Source organism: Diabrotica virgifera, chromosome 6, assembly GCF_917563875.1.
Source record: "Diabrotica virgifera virgifera chromosome 6, PGI_DIABVI_V3a".
Classification (NCBI taxonomy): domain Eukaryota; kingdom Metazoa; phylum Arthropoda; class Insecta; order Coleoptera; family Chrysomelidae; genus Diabrotica; species Diabrotica virgifera.
This window is the reverse complement of record NC_065448.1, coordinates 27,829,684-27,848,557: the sequence shown is the minus strand read 5'-3', so window position 1 is coordinate 27,848,557 and position 18,874 is coordinate 27,829,684. Positions and strand designations below refer to the sequence as shown.

The following is an 18,874-nucleotide window of genomic DNA, read 5'->3' as shown; positions in this document are numbered from 1 at the left end:
ATGAAATAGTGTATTCTCACGAAGGACACAGGAAGGAATGTGGAAACAAACCAATTGAAGCAGTTCGGGTGAATGTATCATTCTATTAACCAATTTAAAAATGAAGATGAGATCGAAATTAACTCGTCTAGTAGACAGAGGATCAAGTTAGAAGTATCTCATCATATCAGAATATGAATAAGGTCTGTGTAATTTAAATGCACAGTGCATAAAGAACCGTTTTTGCACTCTCTCCAACTTTTGAACAGAGGATTGGGCAAAGGGAGACCAGATTATAGTGGAATTTTCAAGTTGTATGCCTCTTAATAAACTTGAAAATCCCTTGTATGCCTCTTAATAAACCCTAGCTGCCTAAGAGCCTTATTACAAAAATAAAATCAATATGCAAATTGAAGGATAAGTCTCTCCGAAAAATTACACCAAGATCCTTGACGCTAGTGACTCTCTCAATCAAAAACCATCCAAATTGTAATCAAAATCTACCATTTCCACTGATCGATGAAACTGGATAAACTGACACTAAGTCGAGAGATTTCTGTAGCCTAGCACAATCAGAGTAATCCCGAACAGAACAAAACAACTTTATGTCATCGGCATATGCCAACACTTCGCAATCAGTCAATGATTTAATAGCATCGTCAATAAAAACTGCAAACAATAAAGGTCTTAAGTGGGACACCTTTTTTTTTTTTTTTTTTTTTTTTTTGGGAAGGAGGAAATCTTCATAAGACCGTCAGGGTAGACCGCAGCACCCCAAGAAATTAGTGTTCTGCCCTCTACCCTGGTGTGTGGGATTCAGTCCGCTTGCCCGATTCAGACACCCGTGAAGCCGAGCGAATCAATCGTGAAAACGCAACTGCCTACCCACTAAAACCCCCTCATTCCAGCCGTGGACACCCGGTACGTATTTTTAACAAACGTTACTTCAGATGCCCCGCTGCTGACCCTATCTCTACTCCATGTCAGTGGAGCCGACTGTGAGGAGTAGTTATTCTTTTATTTGTTCTAGAAATAAAACATTGAGTACTGTGTACAAAAAGAAGAGTATATGAAAAAAGTTAAAATAAAATGAAGTTTACACAACTGAAATAAAATAAAGTAAGATAAAATAAGTATTCATAAAACATTGTAAAGATAAAAGTGTATAGATTTTATTTATTTATTTATTAACGGGGTACCACCCAATTTAATATATACACAAAATATAATTATCTAGTGATACAATAAATATAAAGATATAGTAAATATGTATGACAAAAATTGGCGATGTAGCTATATAGAAAAAACAAATATTAAAATAATACAAAGTAAATAACAAATATAAATCACATAAGATTACAAATTTTTTTTAAACACTGTCTACAAACATTTTCCGAAGCGCACAGCAACAAATCCAGGTCTATTCTATTTCCATTTAGAATGATTCTACTCAGCGGAGAATGCCTACCAAAGTTGCAGCGATGAAATTTAATTGCAAAATTTTGGGATGTTCTAGTAACTCTAGAGGGAACATTAAAGTCAATTAGAGACAGTAAATCATTGCAATTAATTTTTGAATTCAGTATTTTATGAAGAAACAAAACATCAGCATACATCCGTCTGGAAGATAGCCTAGGAAGGTTTAATTTATTTCTAATTTCTGAGTAGGAATGGTCACTTAAAGGTTTGTGTAATTTAAAACTCAAGTACCTAATGAATTTATTTTGGACTCTTTCAAGCTTGGCTATATGGACTTCATAAGTGGGTGACCAAACAACTGAGCAATACTCAAGAACAGATCTAACTAGGGAAATGTAAATCAGTCTGATGGAACTAATGTTATGCAAACATCTAGAAGTTCTAATAATGAAGCCTAACATTTTAAATGCCTGGTTATTCACATAATCAAAATGAGCGCAAAAATTTAGTTTGGAATCTAATTGAACACCTAGATCTCTTACAGTTGATACAGCCTTCAGTGGTTCTTCAGCTAATTTGTAATTATAAAAGAGGTTGTTAATTCTTCTACAGAAACTAATGAAGTGACATTTTCCAACATTAATGCTCATTTGGTTCCAATTGCACCATGCCATAATTTTGTTAATATCATCTTGAAGTTTTTCACAATCTAAGACGGATTCGATAATTCTATAGATTTTTAAATCATCAGCAAATAGCAGAAATTTAGAGTTAATTTGAGATTTAATGTCATTAACAAATATATTAAAAAGGAAAGGCCCTAAGTGGCTTCCTTGTGGAACACCAGATGTTACGGATACAGATATATACTATATATACTATATATACTATATATATACTAGATAAAGGTGTATAAGTAAAATAAATGATAAAATGACCTTGACGATGTCTTCTGTCACTCTCTCATCTCCCATCTTGTCTCGCTCTCTCTCTCGTTTCCTTTTTTTTATTATCTCTGTTATTAGGTCTACTATCACGTTGAAATTTTCTTTGCTTTGCATGGCTACATTCATTATAGTCTCTGGTGTTATCTCACCTAGTTTTCTTCTCATGTCTTGTTGTTTATCGTGGAAAACGTTGCAATGGAATACACAATGCTCTGCGTCGTCACGCACTCCACATTCTATACATAAGTCATCTTCAGTTTTCCTTATACGATATGTGTAAGACCTGAATGAGCCGTGCCCGGTCAGGAATTGTGTAAAAAAGTAATTTATTCTTTTAAACCTACATTGGTACCACTCTTTCACATCTGGAATTAGTGTTTTCGTCCATTGTGCTTTTTCTATCTGTTGCTCCCATTCTTGTTGCCATTCGTTTAGCATTTGCTCTCTTACCTCGGCTTTCACTCCTATTAGGTGACCGTTATCATTTTCGTATATAATCTTCGGTATGCACTTACTACCTTCAGGAGGGGTTTTCTTTGACTTCTCGTTAATATTTCCTCATATTTTTTGTATCTCAACGCTTCAAGCCATACAGGTGCCCCATATAGGAGGGTGGATTGTACTACCTGGAGATACAATTTTCTTTTATAGTTGCTAGGTCCGCCTATATTTGGCATAATCTTTGTCATAGCAGCAACTCTCTGTTCGGCTTTCTGAACTGTATTTATAAGGTGTTTAGTGTATCTCAAACCTGAATCAAGGTGTATGCCCAGATATTTAGCACAGTTACTCGGTTCTATAATACTACCATTTAAATCAAAGCTCAAAGTTGGTCTCTGTCTTGGTCCCTTTAATATTACTATGTCTGTTTTACTACTTGCCAACTCTAGGTCATTCTCTGTCATCCACCTGTTGACTTTTCTGTAACAACTTATCACCTTTTCTTCAATATCCCCGTTTATGTTAGTCTCTATTAGGATTGCAAGGTCATCTGCATATGCTATGGCGTAGGTGTCTTGCCCATAGTCTATTTCCAATACCCCGTTGTACAGTACATTCCATAGAGTAGGTCCCAAAACGGACCCTTGCGGTACTCCTGATGAGAGTTTCATGTCTGTATTATATGCCACATTTAAATATCTGTTTGTCAGGTATTTATTTATAATATTTATGATGTAGTCTGACACTCCTGCCACTTCGAGCTTCGTTAGTATGTGATGCCAATTTGCAGAGTTGAAGGCATTCTTCACGTCGAACATCACAAGAATGGCCCATCTTTTTTCTGATCTTTTTACAGTATCAGAGATCTTCTTCACCGCATCTATAGCCGATCTGGATTTTCTAAAACCGTACTGTCTATCTGAAATTTTTCCCAGAATTTCAAGTTCGTCTTCAAGACGTTTGTTTATAAGACCTTCATATAATTTTCCTATGCAATCTAGTAAGCATAGAGGTCTATATGAGCTGGCTTCGTCCGGGTTCTTTCCTGGTTTTGGTAATAATACGAGTCTCGCCAACTTCAGTTTATCTGGGAATTCTTGTGTGTTCAACAATTCATTGAATACTTTGCGCATCACTTCAGGTTTCTCTTTTACTACCAGTTTTATTGCTTCTGGCGTTACTTTATCTGGACCTGGTGCTTTTCCTGGCTTTATACTTTCTGCTGCTTGTATGATCTCTTCAGTAGTGAACTCTGTAGGTCTAATATTATTGTCTATCCGTAGGAATGTGTTGTCGGGCTTCCTTGGAAATAGAGTGCTCGCTATTTCCATCTTTCGTTTTGCACAAAGGTTATATGGGGACTCGAACCTTAGACTTTTCATGGCGATCTTATATGCTTCGCCCCATATGTCTTCTTCCAGCGCGGCACACAAAGCCTGCCAACATGTGCGTTTAGCCCTTTTAATTTCACTACTTAATTCTTTTTTGGCTCTCTTATATGCCTCCTTATGTTCTTCTTGGTTTCTATGCCTTTGTGCTATTCGCCTGCGTCTTAAGCATTCCTCTCGCTTATTTTGGATTTGGTCATTCCACCAGTAGGGTATTGTATATGTAGTGTGCCTATTTATGGTACTTCTTCTGTGTGCATTTATGATATTTTCTCGGAGCTCGTTAAAGTTGGTAGTTTCTTCTTGTAGGTTATTTATTTCTCTTTTAAATTTTTCCTTGTCGAATACTGCTCTCTTCCTGCCGTATTTCGTGACCTTGGTGCCAATTTCGTAAGTAATGTACCTGTGAAAGGTGAAAAGGTTCTCGTCCAGTACGTCCCAATCCCTGATCTTTTTGGCAACACCACCGCTAGCTATGGTGACATCTATGTGGCTTTTCGATGTACCTCTCACAAAGGTTGGTTTTCCATTGTTTAGCACTATGAGGTCCGCCGCGGAGATCCACTCATTCCAAATTTCACCCCTCTCGTCGTTTCGGGGGGATCCCCATAGAATGGACTTTGCATTTATGTCTCCCGCTACTAAAAAATGTTTCTCCCTCTGTGTCGTGTCTATTATATTCTCCGCGTGTTGTCTGTAACGCTCTCTAGTAATATTCGGGGAAATATAGCATGCTATTATGGTTATTTTGTCGATTTTTATTGTTACATGCCCCTCTTTTCTTACTATTTTATTGATGCACACGTTTCTATTTAGTATTTTTATCGCTACGTCGATGTTATTATCATATATCCAACCTTTATTCGTAGCTATTCTCTTATTAGGTTCTGGGACGATCAAGAGATCTGCCTCTATCTCCAAGGCTTTCGCGTGAATTAAGTCGTGTGTTACCTTTGCTCTTCCGGCGTTGACTTGTAATATTTTTAGTCTCTTTGTCCCTATCGAATCCATTTTTAATATCTACCAGTAACTTATTATGTCACTTAGATGGGTGGTGGTGTCTGCTATTATGATTATCCAATGATAATTTTCTGGACACTATCCGGCGACAGTTCATCCACCTTCTGACTTACAGCTTCAGGTGTTCGAGCCTCGCTGAGTGTCATCTGTATTTCGTCGCAGGCTTTCGAAAACTCCATCATAAGAGGGTCTTCGAGAACTTCGGCTTTTTCAGTAGGTACTTCGACCTGTCGCACTGTAGATACGTCGCCGGCCTGGTCAAACTCGTTTAGAAGTGAGTCCTGCGCAGTTTCTGTATTTTGCGGGGGTTTTAGAGGATGCGATTCCTCGGCGAGGGCTATATCTTTTTTCTCAGGTTCAACTGAAGGAGAAGTAAAGCGGATTAGGGAACTATGTCCTTGTTGTTCGCTCTTTCTTGCCCTTTTTAGGGCGGTTTTGAATTCTGGGCAATCCATGCTGCCCGTCCTGTGCTGTAAGTCACATAGAACACACCATTCGACATCATTGCACTCCTTTATATTGTGGCCGGTTTTTCCACACCGGTAGCACGTGCCGCTTCGGTCTGGTCCTTTACAAACATTTGTGCTGTGGGTGTATCCCCAACACTTGCTACACCTCATTACCTTGAGTCTCTTTTCTATTTGACATCTTACGATGCCAACTCTAAGGTAGCCTTTGTCTGCCATAACGTTTGCCACTGGTACCGGTACTACTACCGTCGTGGCCTGGGTTTGTCCCTTAAGGGGGCGGAGGTCTCCCATCTTGTAAAAATCCTCCCACTTACCGAATTGTTCCTCGAAAGCATTCTTTATTTCATCTGAGGTAGCATCTAGTGCCATCCCACGGATGGCACCTGAGGCACTCCTGAGAGTGGAAAATACTCATTAGAAGTGAAACTATTCAGTTTGACACATAAAGAACTGTCCCGCAAGTTAGTTTTCAACCAGCAAAGAAGTTTACCACTCACACCAAAACATTCCAATTTATGCAATAAAAGGCAATGATCTACCTTATCGAACACTTTGGACAGATCGTATAAATGGAATCCACCTGTCAACCGTCCACGAAAGCATTTACAATATGATCAGTGTAAAGAAGAAGGTTGGTCAAAATAGAACGGCCAGGCAGAAAACCATGTTGAGCAAGTATGTAGTTGATTTTTCAAATTATCCGTCAAGAAATCAGTTACCATGGCTTCAAAAATCTTAGGAATGGCAGAAGGAATTGTTATGGAACGTTAATTACAAACAAATGACTTATGACCAGATTTGTGTATAGGTTTCACATAGGCTTTCTTAAAACTCTGATGGAAAATGGCCCTCTGCCAGGGATCTGTTAAAAATAAGCCATAATGGTCTACACAAAGAAAATGAACAATTCCTTAAAAACATGTTCGATTTTGTTGAACATTTTTGATTACATTTTGTTGAAGAATTTTCCAATGTTCATTATGATATTTTTTGCAGAACTATTCATCTCATTGTAGATCTTTATAGAGAAACAGGAAGCATAACTCACAAGCCAGAGGCAGGCAGGCCTAAAGTACGAACTGAAGAAAAGATTGAACTGGTCAGAACAGTTATTGTAGATCAACTACATACATTCATTCAGCATTTACATCAACAGGTAGATGTTTCATATGGAACTTGCCAGCATATTCTTAAGCAAGATTTACATTTTCATCAGTATAGTTTACAAGCCTTCCATGAAATCATCCTAAACAATTATCTCCAAAGGCTAGCCTTCTATAATTGGTTTCTCAACAATCTCAATACTAATGACAATGTATTAGGCAAAACCTTTTTACTGCTGTTGTTATGGTCTGTTTTTAAACCAGGAGGAGATATTCAAATTTACCACTCTGTAATGCTTGTTTGTAATTGGTCGAACCGCAGGTAAGTTTACTCCACTGTTATGAAATTGTGACACTAATGATATTTATGAAATTTTGACATGATTGACATTTCACAGGTTAATAAAGTTGTGTATCAGCGATTTTTTGTGATTTCTGCATTATTCCTTTAATTTTTAGATTGTTAGTCTGCTATTAAATAAAATAATTAAATAAAAAACAGTTAGTCTTTAGCCACATATTGGTATAATAAAATATTTATGGAATACCGTCAAAGGCTGATACGATCAACCAAAAAAGATGTATTTGGTGATTTTTCTAGTGACTTCCTTGGGTGTGAATCTGTCTTTTTAGTTTACTCCTCCTGGTTTAAAAACAAAGCATAGTTTTATCTTTCTAGGTACACAAATTCTAAGGATATGATGATGTGGAATGAAGATAACCCACATTATTTTATTCAAATGCTTTTATATCCACGGAAACTTGGAGTTTGGGCTACTATACGCAAGCAATGTATTGTGGCATCCATATTTTCGAATGGATTCTAAATGCTGAAAGATACTGTCAAGAAATTTTAACCCCATTTATAAATAAGTTGATGGACAATGAATTAATAGAAGGATATTTTCAGCAAGACAGAGCTCAAATTCATAAAATGCTGCAAAATTTGAATTTTATTATGGACTTTGCAATAGGGTCATAAGTTTAAATTGGCTATTATATTCCCCCCTTGATCCTGTGATTTGAGTTCCTGCGATTTCTTACTGTGGCCACATTTAAAACCTTAATTTTTAAAACTCCTATATGGGATTTGGAAGATCTTAGACAAAGAATAGAGAATTATATTGAACAATTAAATAATACTCCGTGGGTCCTAAACAATGTTATAGGTTACCCCTTGCGGTATAGGTACGTTACTTACTTAAACTTATATAAGGTACTTAAACAAATTATTTTAAATAATTAAAATAAAGGTACGTTATATTAAGGGCATAGGATCAAAATTTCTGCTCCAAACGTTTTTAAACACATTGCTTTTTTTCGAATCCTAAGAAAACTAATAAAATTTATATGCAGAATGAAATATTATGTTATTACCGAAGGCCGAAAGTCGCTGAAAACTTCTATAATGTTTATTTTAATAAGTTACAGAGGTGAAAGAACAAGATAAAATTTGGTGTGATTTTTAATTTCAAATACCTCATACAAAAGAAACTCTTTGTTTATTCTAAGGGACTTTCGGCTCTCGGTAATAATGTAATCTTTCATTCTCCGTTTAAAAATTTCAAAAAATATTTATTAGTTTTCTCTAGTTTCTCACGTTCTTTTGTTTATCCCAGAGACCTATTTCCAATAACATCAGTTAGAAAATAATGAAGATACAGCAATTCTACTAATACCAAATGAAAGTTTTTAAACGAAACTATCAATGTATTAAAAACAATGAAAAATAAAAAAAGAATTTTTCCAAAGTGGAACTTTAAACATCAACATAAACATATTATCCAAAAGTAAAATTGTGGTTAATTCCAATAAAAATAAATTGTATTAAGATTCTACAAGAAAATAGCTTCAGAACAATTAGGGCTTACAATACCGAGCCAAAATCTCAATACCGGTATTTGGTATTTAAAATTTCAAATACCGGAATCCCGGTATTATGAATAAAAAATATACACGTTATATTTATACTATCCTCAGTTGTTATATCAACTTGTTATTAGCTAATAATATGAAACCTATTAAATTTTGTTTTGAAATGAGTAGATGTTGTTTATAACATTACATAAAGAGTAGGAATAGATACAAAAAATGTGCAAATAGAAAAACTATATATTTGATTCCAGGATAAATTTTGCATATATGTAATAGGATAGTACTTTTACTTATGATTTGCTATTTGTAAATTAATTTAACTTTAAAATATATTAATACAAAAATTAACTTACTGCGACAAATATTTTATATGGATTACTCTGTATTTAGAACGCTATATATTTTCAATTATTAATAATAATTTAGAAAATGAGTGAGCCTAATTTATACACCACAATACACAAAAAAATAAAAAATAGATCTGAAAATGTAAAAAGAAGTCTGATTAATATATCTTACGGCTTATTTATAAAATAAAGTAGTCTAATTTTAAATACATATTTAAGAATTTTTATATAACTCATTTTATGTATTTGTATAGACAAAATTTAATAATTTGGTTGTAGAAGCTGATATAAACCTTCGCCTTAAATTAACGACATTCACGATTTTAGAAAGCGCTACGGTAGGAAAAATGAAAGAATACCCATGAACGATCATATAAAACACGCTGTATTTTCCTGTCACCGTGTCATACAAAAAATTGGCCAGCGCAAGTACATGTGATAATTATTATTACATGTACCTGCGCTGGGCAATTTTCTTTGTGACACGGTGACAGGAAAATACAGCGTGTTTTATATGTTCGTTCATGGGTATTCTTTCATTTTTCCGACTTGTATACTTGACTTGTACGTGTAATAAAAGTGTTTAATAAATATTTTTTCTACGAGCGTGCAAAAATGTCTACTTTCGCGCACGCATTTTAGTTTAGAAAGTTTCACTTTTCCGCACGCGTGTTACTTTTCCGCACGCGTGTTACTTTTCCGCACGCGGTTTTTACTTTTCCCCACGCGTGTTAATTTAAATATGTTAATATGGCCTTAAAGTAATTATAATACACTAATTTACTAATTACTATTATTTACTAATTTATTTCAAATATATCTTATTGTGTCCCTCTTTTAATGAAATTAACGCGACAATTCGATAAAATAAAATTATTTTGACATAATATTCGAAAGTTAAATCGGTAGACAATAACAGTCGTTTTGAATTATCGTCATGGAAACCAAGATCGTCGTCATGCTAACTAATTATATTGAAAGTTTGGTTTTGACAACCTTGTCAAAGAAATAATTTGTGTGTATTTTCATATTAATTAAATTAATTGATTAAGATTTGTTAATTTTTTAAAGACTCTTAGAAAAAATATTGTTCCTAACTCTTGCAGAAAGTCTTTTTTCCGCACTCGACTGCTTGCCGAACTCCCGCTTCGCGTCGTTCGGCAAACTGCAGTCGCGTGCGGAAAAGAATGATTTTCTTCACTTGTTAGGAAATAGTATATTGTGCAACAAGTGCAGAAAGGTACTAATTTCTCACGAGTTTGAAAAGTTGCGGTACGAGCGCAAGCGAGTGCCGCAATTCAAACGAGTGAGAAATTACCTTTCTGCACGTGTTTCACACTATACTTTTTCTACAAGCACAGTTTTTCCTAAAAATAAAAATCACAATTTCCAAACGACGATTAATTATAATAGGTACCTATGTGATAAATTTTAAACTGTATTTAATTAATACCTACTAATCAATTTAAATTCCTTATACCTAAATAAATTGCACAGAAATCAGTTCAAAAATTAATGCACTGCCTTAATTTGTTTAAATTTAAACAATTATTACACATTATTGACATTATATTTATGCAGTCACGGATTTACACAAAACCTACTTCATTCGACGTCTCTTGCACAGGTTGCTAAATCCTTGTTAAATTGGTTATTTGATAATTATAAAATGTTTAATAAGAATAAAATTGTAAAATAAAACAGTTGTAACATCCATAATTTAGTTTCTATGCTATAGTTAAATATAATAATTGTCTTATAGGTTATATATTTGTCTAAAGTTTAACCACGGATGTAAACAGAATATAACGTTACTCAGAATGCGGTAGTCCACGGATGTAAACAGAATATAACGTTACTCAGAATGAGGTAGTCAACTGTGCAGAAAAGAACTTTGCGGCACAGAAACGTCACTTTGCGGCACAGAAACGTCACTTTTCTGCACACTAATGTCAAATATCTTATACTGTGAGAAAATATCAAGTTTGCTAACATAAAACCGTGCAGAAAAGTGCACTTTGAATAGTGGTTGTAGAAAAATAACTATTTTACAATGTAATTGGTTGTTTATCTTCAAAAATAATTTCTTGTAATAGCAAAAAATATTTTAGAAGAAAGTTTATTGTGCATCAATTCACTTTTTATAAATTAAGCTAATACCGAAATACTGGAATTTTTATTATAAATACCGGTATCGAATACCGGAAAAAATCGTCCGGGATCCCGGTATTCGGGATACCGGAATCGCGGTATTGTAAGCCCTAAGAACAATATGATTTTCTTTGTTTGGAATGTAGCGTACATAAAAAGCAACAGAGATTGTCAATATTTTAAATAGATACTTTTAACAATGCGTCAGTTAGAAATCTATTATTATATGCAAAATACAATGTTTAAATATCCTCAATGATAACTCGAAGACAATAAAAATCCTTATCTATAATAAATAATGTGACTCGGACTAGTATTGGCTTAATTTGTTGATTGATGTTGTTTGACTTTATTATTATTTCCCATCTAAATAGTTAATTATTATTATTTAGTCCCGTCGCCAGGGGGTACAACGTCCTCCTTAATTCAGATGGACTTACCCAAGTTTTTTTTATGTATTTCGACCCGTAGAACACGAATTTTTTGGGTAACAGTTGATCCGGATGTCGATAAGGTTGTTACAAAGAACTTGTTATAAACAAGGAATTACATAACAGCTATTTTTCGCAAGACAAAACTTTTTTGTATTTTTTGGGTGATTCTAAGCAAAAAATGTTCTTACAAGTTTTTTCGTAGGATGCATAGTTTTCGAGATAAACGCGGATGAACTTTCAAAAAATCGAAATAGTGCAATTTTTGAACCCGAATAATATAGCAATTATGCTTACTGCATTTGAAAGTTCAAGTCAAATTCTATCGGTTTTGATTATCTGCGTTGCTAAAAATTAAGTTTTTATTTGTTAAACAAAGCTATAAACACATAGTGTTTCCCGTGCCCAATGCATGCGTTTTGTAGTATTGTCCTTTTCATGAGCATTTTTCAGTGCGTAACAAATGATAGGAAAAAGGGCAAATCCGTGATAATACACATTTATGACATTTATTCTAACATGACATTTTAGTTAAATCTGACAGTTGTCACATTTTATTTTCAATTTGGAATAAAAACAAATCAAATGTGTTTCTTGCATTTATAAAATGGTATTTTCTTTGATCTGTATAGTCTTATAAATTATACAGATTATATTTGTAATATTATGGCGCCATCTATGGACAACTAGAATAACTAGAATAAATGTTGTAAATGTCTGTAATCACGGACGTGTCTTTTTTCTGTCACATACAATTTAATGCGTTAGAAAGAAATCGAAAAACTCTGACGCACTGAAAGATGATCATGAGAAAAAGAATATGTAGTCTACGTAGACATTGTCTGTATGCGCGCCTACTCGTTCGATTTCAAATGAGAATGCATTGAAAACTTCATTCATTACTGTGTTTAGAGCTTTGTTTAACAATAAAAAAATTAATTTTTAGCAATAAAAATAATCAAAACCGATAGAATTTGACATGAACTTTCAAATGCGGTAAGCAGAATTGCTATTTTATTTTTCAATCAAAAGTTATTCGGGTTCAAAAATTGCAATTTTTCGATTTTTTGAAAGTTCAATCGCGTTTATGTAGAAAACTATGCATCGTACGAAAAAACTTGTAAAAACATTTTTTGCTTAGAATGACCCAAAAAATACAAAAAAATGTTTTGTTTGGCGAAAAATCGCTGTTATGTGATTCCTCAAGTTCTTTGTATATAAAAATCTTATCGACATCCGGATAAACTGTTACCCAAAAAATTCGTGTTCTACGGGTCAAAAGACAAAAAAACTTGGGTAAGTCCATCTGAATTAAGGAGGCCGTTGTACCCCCTCTGGCGACAGGACTAATTGTCACTATGTCACTGGCAATAAATACAAAATTATTCATCATCATCATCATTCTCTTTGCCTTATCCCTATGCGGGGTCGGCTTCCCTAATTGCATTTCTCCACACAATTCTATCCTGGGTCATATCAATGTTAATCCCCTTTACCAACATGTCCTGCCTTATCGTCTCTCCCCAGGTCTTCCTCTCCTACTCCTTCCAGGAATCTGCACTTCAGCTATTCTTCGTATTGGGTGATTAACGTCTCGACGTTGAACATGACCAAACCATCTTAACCTATACTCTCTCATTTTGGCATCAATTGGTGCCACACCTAGACTTCCCCTAATATACTCATTTCTAATTTTATCCTTCTTTGTCACTCCACTCATCCATCTAAGCATTCCCATTTCCGCCACATGCATTCGTTGTTCCTCTTTCTTTTTCACTGCCCAACATTCAGTTCCGTGCATCATAGCCGGTCTTATGGCTGTTTTATAGAATTTTCCCTTCAGCTTCATTGGAATTTTTCTGTCACACAACACACCACTCGCTTCTTTCCACTTCATCCATCCAGCCCTAATTCTACTGCATGCATCTCCATCTATTTCTCCATTACTCTGTAATACCGATCCTAGGTACTTAAAACTATTGCTTTTCACAATCATTTCACCATCCAAAGATACCATTTTATTTGTAGTAACTCCATCTTTAAATGAACATTCCAAATACATACTCTGTTTTTGTCCTACTGAGTTTTAAATCTTTTTCCTCCAGAGCTTGTCTCCACTGTTCCAGTTTTTGTTCTAAGTCTCTTTCACTATTTCCTATTAACACTACATCATCAGCATACATTAGGCACCATGGAATACTACCCTGTAGTTTCGCTGTTATCTGGTCCAAAACTAATGAGAATAAATAAGGACTAAGCACCGAGCCTTGGTGAAGCACCTGAAATTTATCAGTCTCTCCCACACCTGTCCTAACACTAGTCGTTACTCCCTCGTACATATCTCTCACAATCTTTACATATTCGCCAGGGACTCCTTTCTTATTGAGTGCCCACCACAGAATCTCTCGAGGAACTCTATCATATGCTTTCTCAAGATCAATGAATACCATATGAGCGTTGGCCTCTTTATTCCTGTATTTTTCCATCAGTTGCCTTACAATGAAAATCGCATCTGTTGTTGATTTGCCCTGCATAAAGCCAAATTGATTATCGGATATTTCGGTTTCTTCACGTATCCGTCTATCAATTACTCTCTCCCATATTTTCATGGTGTGGCTAAGTAGTTTTATAGCCCTGTAGTTTGTGCATTTTTGTATGTCTCCCTTGTTTTTGTAGACAGGTACTAATATACTGCTCCTCCATTCGTCTGGCATTTGTCCAACTTCCATAATTCTAATAAATAGACTGCTAGCCAACTTATCCCTGTCTCTCCCAATGCTCTCCATACTTCCCCAGGAATATGACCTGTAAAAGTACATTTGTACATTATTACCAATAAATACTCTACTCTACTCTACTCTAATATCATCTGGTCCGACTGCTTTTCCTTTCTTTATTTTTTGAAGCGCTTGAGCCACTTCCTCGTTTGTTATTCTGGTAACCATGGCTGTTACTGTCTCCGTTAACTCCACAGGCTGTCTGTAAAATTCTTCATTTAATAAACTGTCAAAATAATTTCTCCATCTCTTTTTGACATCCTTTTCGTGAATTAGTATTTTATTATTTTCATCTCGGATACATCTAATCTGATTAAAATCTCTTGCTTTCTTTGCTCTCTGTTTGGCTATTTTATATATCTTTGCTTCGCCTTCCCTGGTATCAAGTTGATCGTATAGGTTTGAATAAGCTTCTGCGTTAGCTTTTGCTACTGCTACTTTCGCTTCCGTTTTGGCGACCATATAGTTTTGAAGATCTATGTCCGATCTGGTTTCTTGCCACTTTTTATATAATTTTCTCTTCTCTTTTATTTTTCCTTGTACTTCATTTGACCACCACCAAGTCTCTTTATCCTCAAACTTCTTTCCTGACGTTTTCCCAAGTATTTCAATAGCCGTCTCTCTAATAATATTGGCCATTTTTCTCCAAATTGTGTTAGGGCTTCCTTTCATGTTCTATATTTTTTCTACTATTCTTTCCCTGAATATAGACCTTCCTTCTCATCTTTTAGCATCCACCACTTGATTTTTTGTGGTCCTCTCCGATATTTTTGTTTAGTTTCGCTTTTTACTTCGATGTCCAGAACAAGCAGCTTGTGTTGTTGGCTTACTGTCTCACTATTACCTTGCAGTCCTTGCATTCACGTATGTCTTCTTTTCTTATCATGAAGTAGTCTATTTGGGATTGATGTTGTCCACTTTTGTAGGTAATAAGTTGAGTTTCTCTCTTTTTAAAGAATGTGTTAACAATCGCCATATCCAATGCTTTTGCTAATTCTAGCATGTCATCTCCAGCTTCATTTCTAGTTCCAAAGCCTAAACCCCCATGTATTGTTTCATATCCTGTCTTGGCTTGGCCCACATGTGCATTGAAATCACCTCCTATTATAACTTTCTCCTCTGCTGGAATATCACTCAGTACGTCTCCTAATTGATCATAGAAAGCTCTTCTTTCATTCTCACCCAGACCTGTTTGAGGAGCATACACACACACACAACATTCAATACCTCTTTATCAATTACAAATTTCACTGACATCATTCTATCACTCGTTCTTACAACTTCTACTACGTTATCTTTCATTTCACTATCAGCAATTATACCAACTCCATTTCTAGTGTTACTACTCCCTACATACCACAATTTATATCCATCACCTAGTTCTTTCGCCCTTTGTCCTTTTCACCTAGTTTCTTGAATACAAGCAATTTGAACTCTTCTTCGTTTGAGCGCATCCACTAACTCCAGTCTCTTACCTGTAAGACTACCAAGATTCCAAGACACTGTCCTGATTTTTCTAACCTGTAATGGTGTTCCCCCTGAGATAGTCCTCACCCGGAGATCCGAATGGAGGCTCATTTTACTTCCGGAACATTTTACCTCAGGAGATGCCATAATTTCAGTATGTTTTTATTGCGTTTGGAGAAGGTCTTTTCATTATTACGGCCTGAAAAGATTTTTAGATATTTGATGCCTGAATGCCTTTTCTATCAGCACCATATCCTGCCCTGCACGTTTAGCCAATACACCACCAATGCAACCAAAGTGCAGTATTACCCCACACTCGCCTGCATTTTTCTGTATAGGCCAGGATCCCTACTGTAAGGACTGTCCTATAAGCCAATGTATTGTTGCCCGTATCCCGCCACTAGGAGGCACGTACTTTATTCGGGATACAACATAAATACAAAATTATTGTTTATAAAAATTACGTGCCGATTTGAATTTTAAATCCTATTATTAGTCCTAATTAGTAATGAAGCTTAAAATAGGACAAAACCTCGCAATTTTTACAGAATGGATCGATTTGCTTAAAAATTTGAGAATACGTAGTGGATAGTCCAAGGATCAAAATCTATATGAGGCCGAAAGGCGCTTTTACCATAGGGGTGGTTGCCACCCCATCCCGTGAGTGGAAATTTTTTTATTATATTTTAATCGCAAAAGTTGGTAAAAACGTTCATTCTGAGCAAAAAACGTTCTATACATTTTTTTGATAAAATTTATAGTTTTCGATTTATTCGCTATCGAAAGTGTTAGTTTTATATAGAAAAAATCAATGTTTTTAATGAGTTTTTTGCTAATAACTTTAAAAGTTTTCGTTTTATCAAAACAACTTTATGATTAACTATTTAGTGGGAAATAAGCCACAATTAAATTGAAAAAATAATTTTATTAACGTTTTTAAATGTTATTTTGTATTTTGACAACGAAACCCGATTTGGGCTTCGAAACGTTAATAAAATTATTTTTTCAATTTAATTGTGGCTTATTTCCCACTAAATAGTTAATCATAAAAATGCCACAAAGAAATAGCTTCAGAACAAAACAACTTTATTTAAAAAAATGTAGCTTTTGAAAAAATAAACAAAACTATTTTTTTAAATTTTCTTTATGACCAATAGTAATCGAGCTATAGGTACTTTATTATATGTTGGCTCTTCTTCGTCAGTTGCTAAATATTGTAGTTCCAAAGTCAAAAGACGGGAAAAGTATGCATTTTTCGAGGAACTTGTTCAAACTAATTTAAAGTACCTAAAAATATCTAGCTCCAGAAATAAAAGAAGTCTCCAGCTTAAAAATTAAGTGACTTATAATGAAAAGAATGTTAGTCCCTATTATTTCAGCGAATAAGTGATCGCAAGCAAGCCCCCAATCACCACCCTAATTAAAATTAGTCATTGACCTTATTTGTTTTTTTTTATTTATGTATTATTAATAGATTCAAGAAGTTTGACCGGCTTAAAATGATTAGTTTTTAAAAAAATGGAGTTAAAGCGAATAACGATTTTTTGTAGTTTGGAAAAACATGGCCTTCTCTTCAGAATAGCAAGATTAGCATCAGAGATACGAAAAAATGTTTAAGTATGAAATTGTAGCTTATTTAATTCCCAAGAACCTGGTTTAACCTTCGTCGGGCGGCTTAGGTACAATTGTAACTTTTGAGCTTTTAAATTGTGATACCTTTTTTTGTTAAAGAGATAGAGACTTGAACTTTTGTGACATCTCTACATTTATCCAGTAGATTATGTGAGCCAAATATAACAAAGAAATCTTTATTCAGTTCCCAGCAGGGGGCTTAAATTTTTCCTACCCCCATAAACAAGGGCATAGGTACATTTGTACCTTGTATTTTTTTAATAAATGTTATAAAAAATCAATACATTTTGTATTTAAATGATAGTTTACTTGAAACAAAAATCAAAAATGAATGTTAGTGTGGATTATCGCAACATACACGTCGTTTTAGACAAAGAATGTTCGTCACACACAGGTAGAAAACATGCTACACAACTTTTTCTCGTTTTAGGCTGTTTTTTCCGTTCGTTTCGACAAACATGGTAACTTCCGGTTACTGAAGTAGATCCACGATTGCCAGGGCCCCCGTAAGAACTACTGGCGCCTGTGTGCAAAAAATGATTTTAGCGCCCCTTAAGGCATTTTGATAATTTTTTTTATTTTTTTTTTTGAAGGTAGGTAGGTAGGTGCAAATAAAGCAAAATAGGAACAAATAACACCATAGCAAATCTTAATTAAATAAGGTTTAAGGGGCTTTATTGAATCAATTCTGCTGGACCATCTTCTCACACATAGAGGGTTTAGACTTAACCCGAGAACATTTTTGCTCACCTCACAACATCCCACCTTTTTGTGGATGGCGAACCCAGAGTAACGCGATTTTCAAATTTTGTCCATTAAGGTACGTTTTTACTGCAGCGGCTGGCTCGTTAATCGCTGAAAGATCGTCGCTGAATCTGAGCATTGATTGCGGTATACTGCTTGTGTGATTTGTTGGCGGTGCGTGTTTCGGAGTTTTGTATTTGACAAATTTTTGTGAAGTGAAGCTTGTTTTTATGAGTATGTATCATTTCATAATTTCCTAATAAATGGTTGTTTATCACAATTTTGAAGTATCCTTCTTCATGTCTTCTTTTAAATATTGCATGTTTTTCTAATCTTTTAGCATTGGACAATTCTTTCTTCATCCTCTATTTCCTCTGCTCGCATGTATTTTAACAATAATTGTTTTCTTTGAATAATAATATTAATATTGTCCGTCTGTCGTCTGTCCGTCCGTCCGTAAACATAACTCCTCATTATACCAGGTAGAATGAAAATTAGGTGTCCAATGAAAGCTTATGATCCAGGATACTACTACAGGTGAGAAAATTTGACCTAAGACTTCCGCTTTTAGAAATGCAACCGCAAGTACTATTTTAAAGTCAATAGTACAAGCGATGTAATATTCGACGCGCTATAGCAAGATGAGAACAAATATATACGTACTTCTGGTTTCATGTCTGCCC

At 34.8% G+C, this 18,874-nt stretch overlaps 1 protein-coding gene across 1 annotated transcript in view; it reads left to right on the top strand.

The window, feature by feature from the left end:
• LOC126887401 (serine/threonine-protein kinase 11-interacting protein) overlaps positions 1 to 18,874 on the top strand; it is a 33,893-nt gene that overhangs the window by 2,066 nt on the left and 12,953 nt on the right. The window lies entirely within an intron of this gene.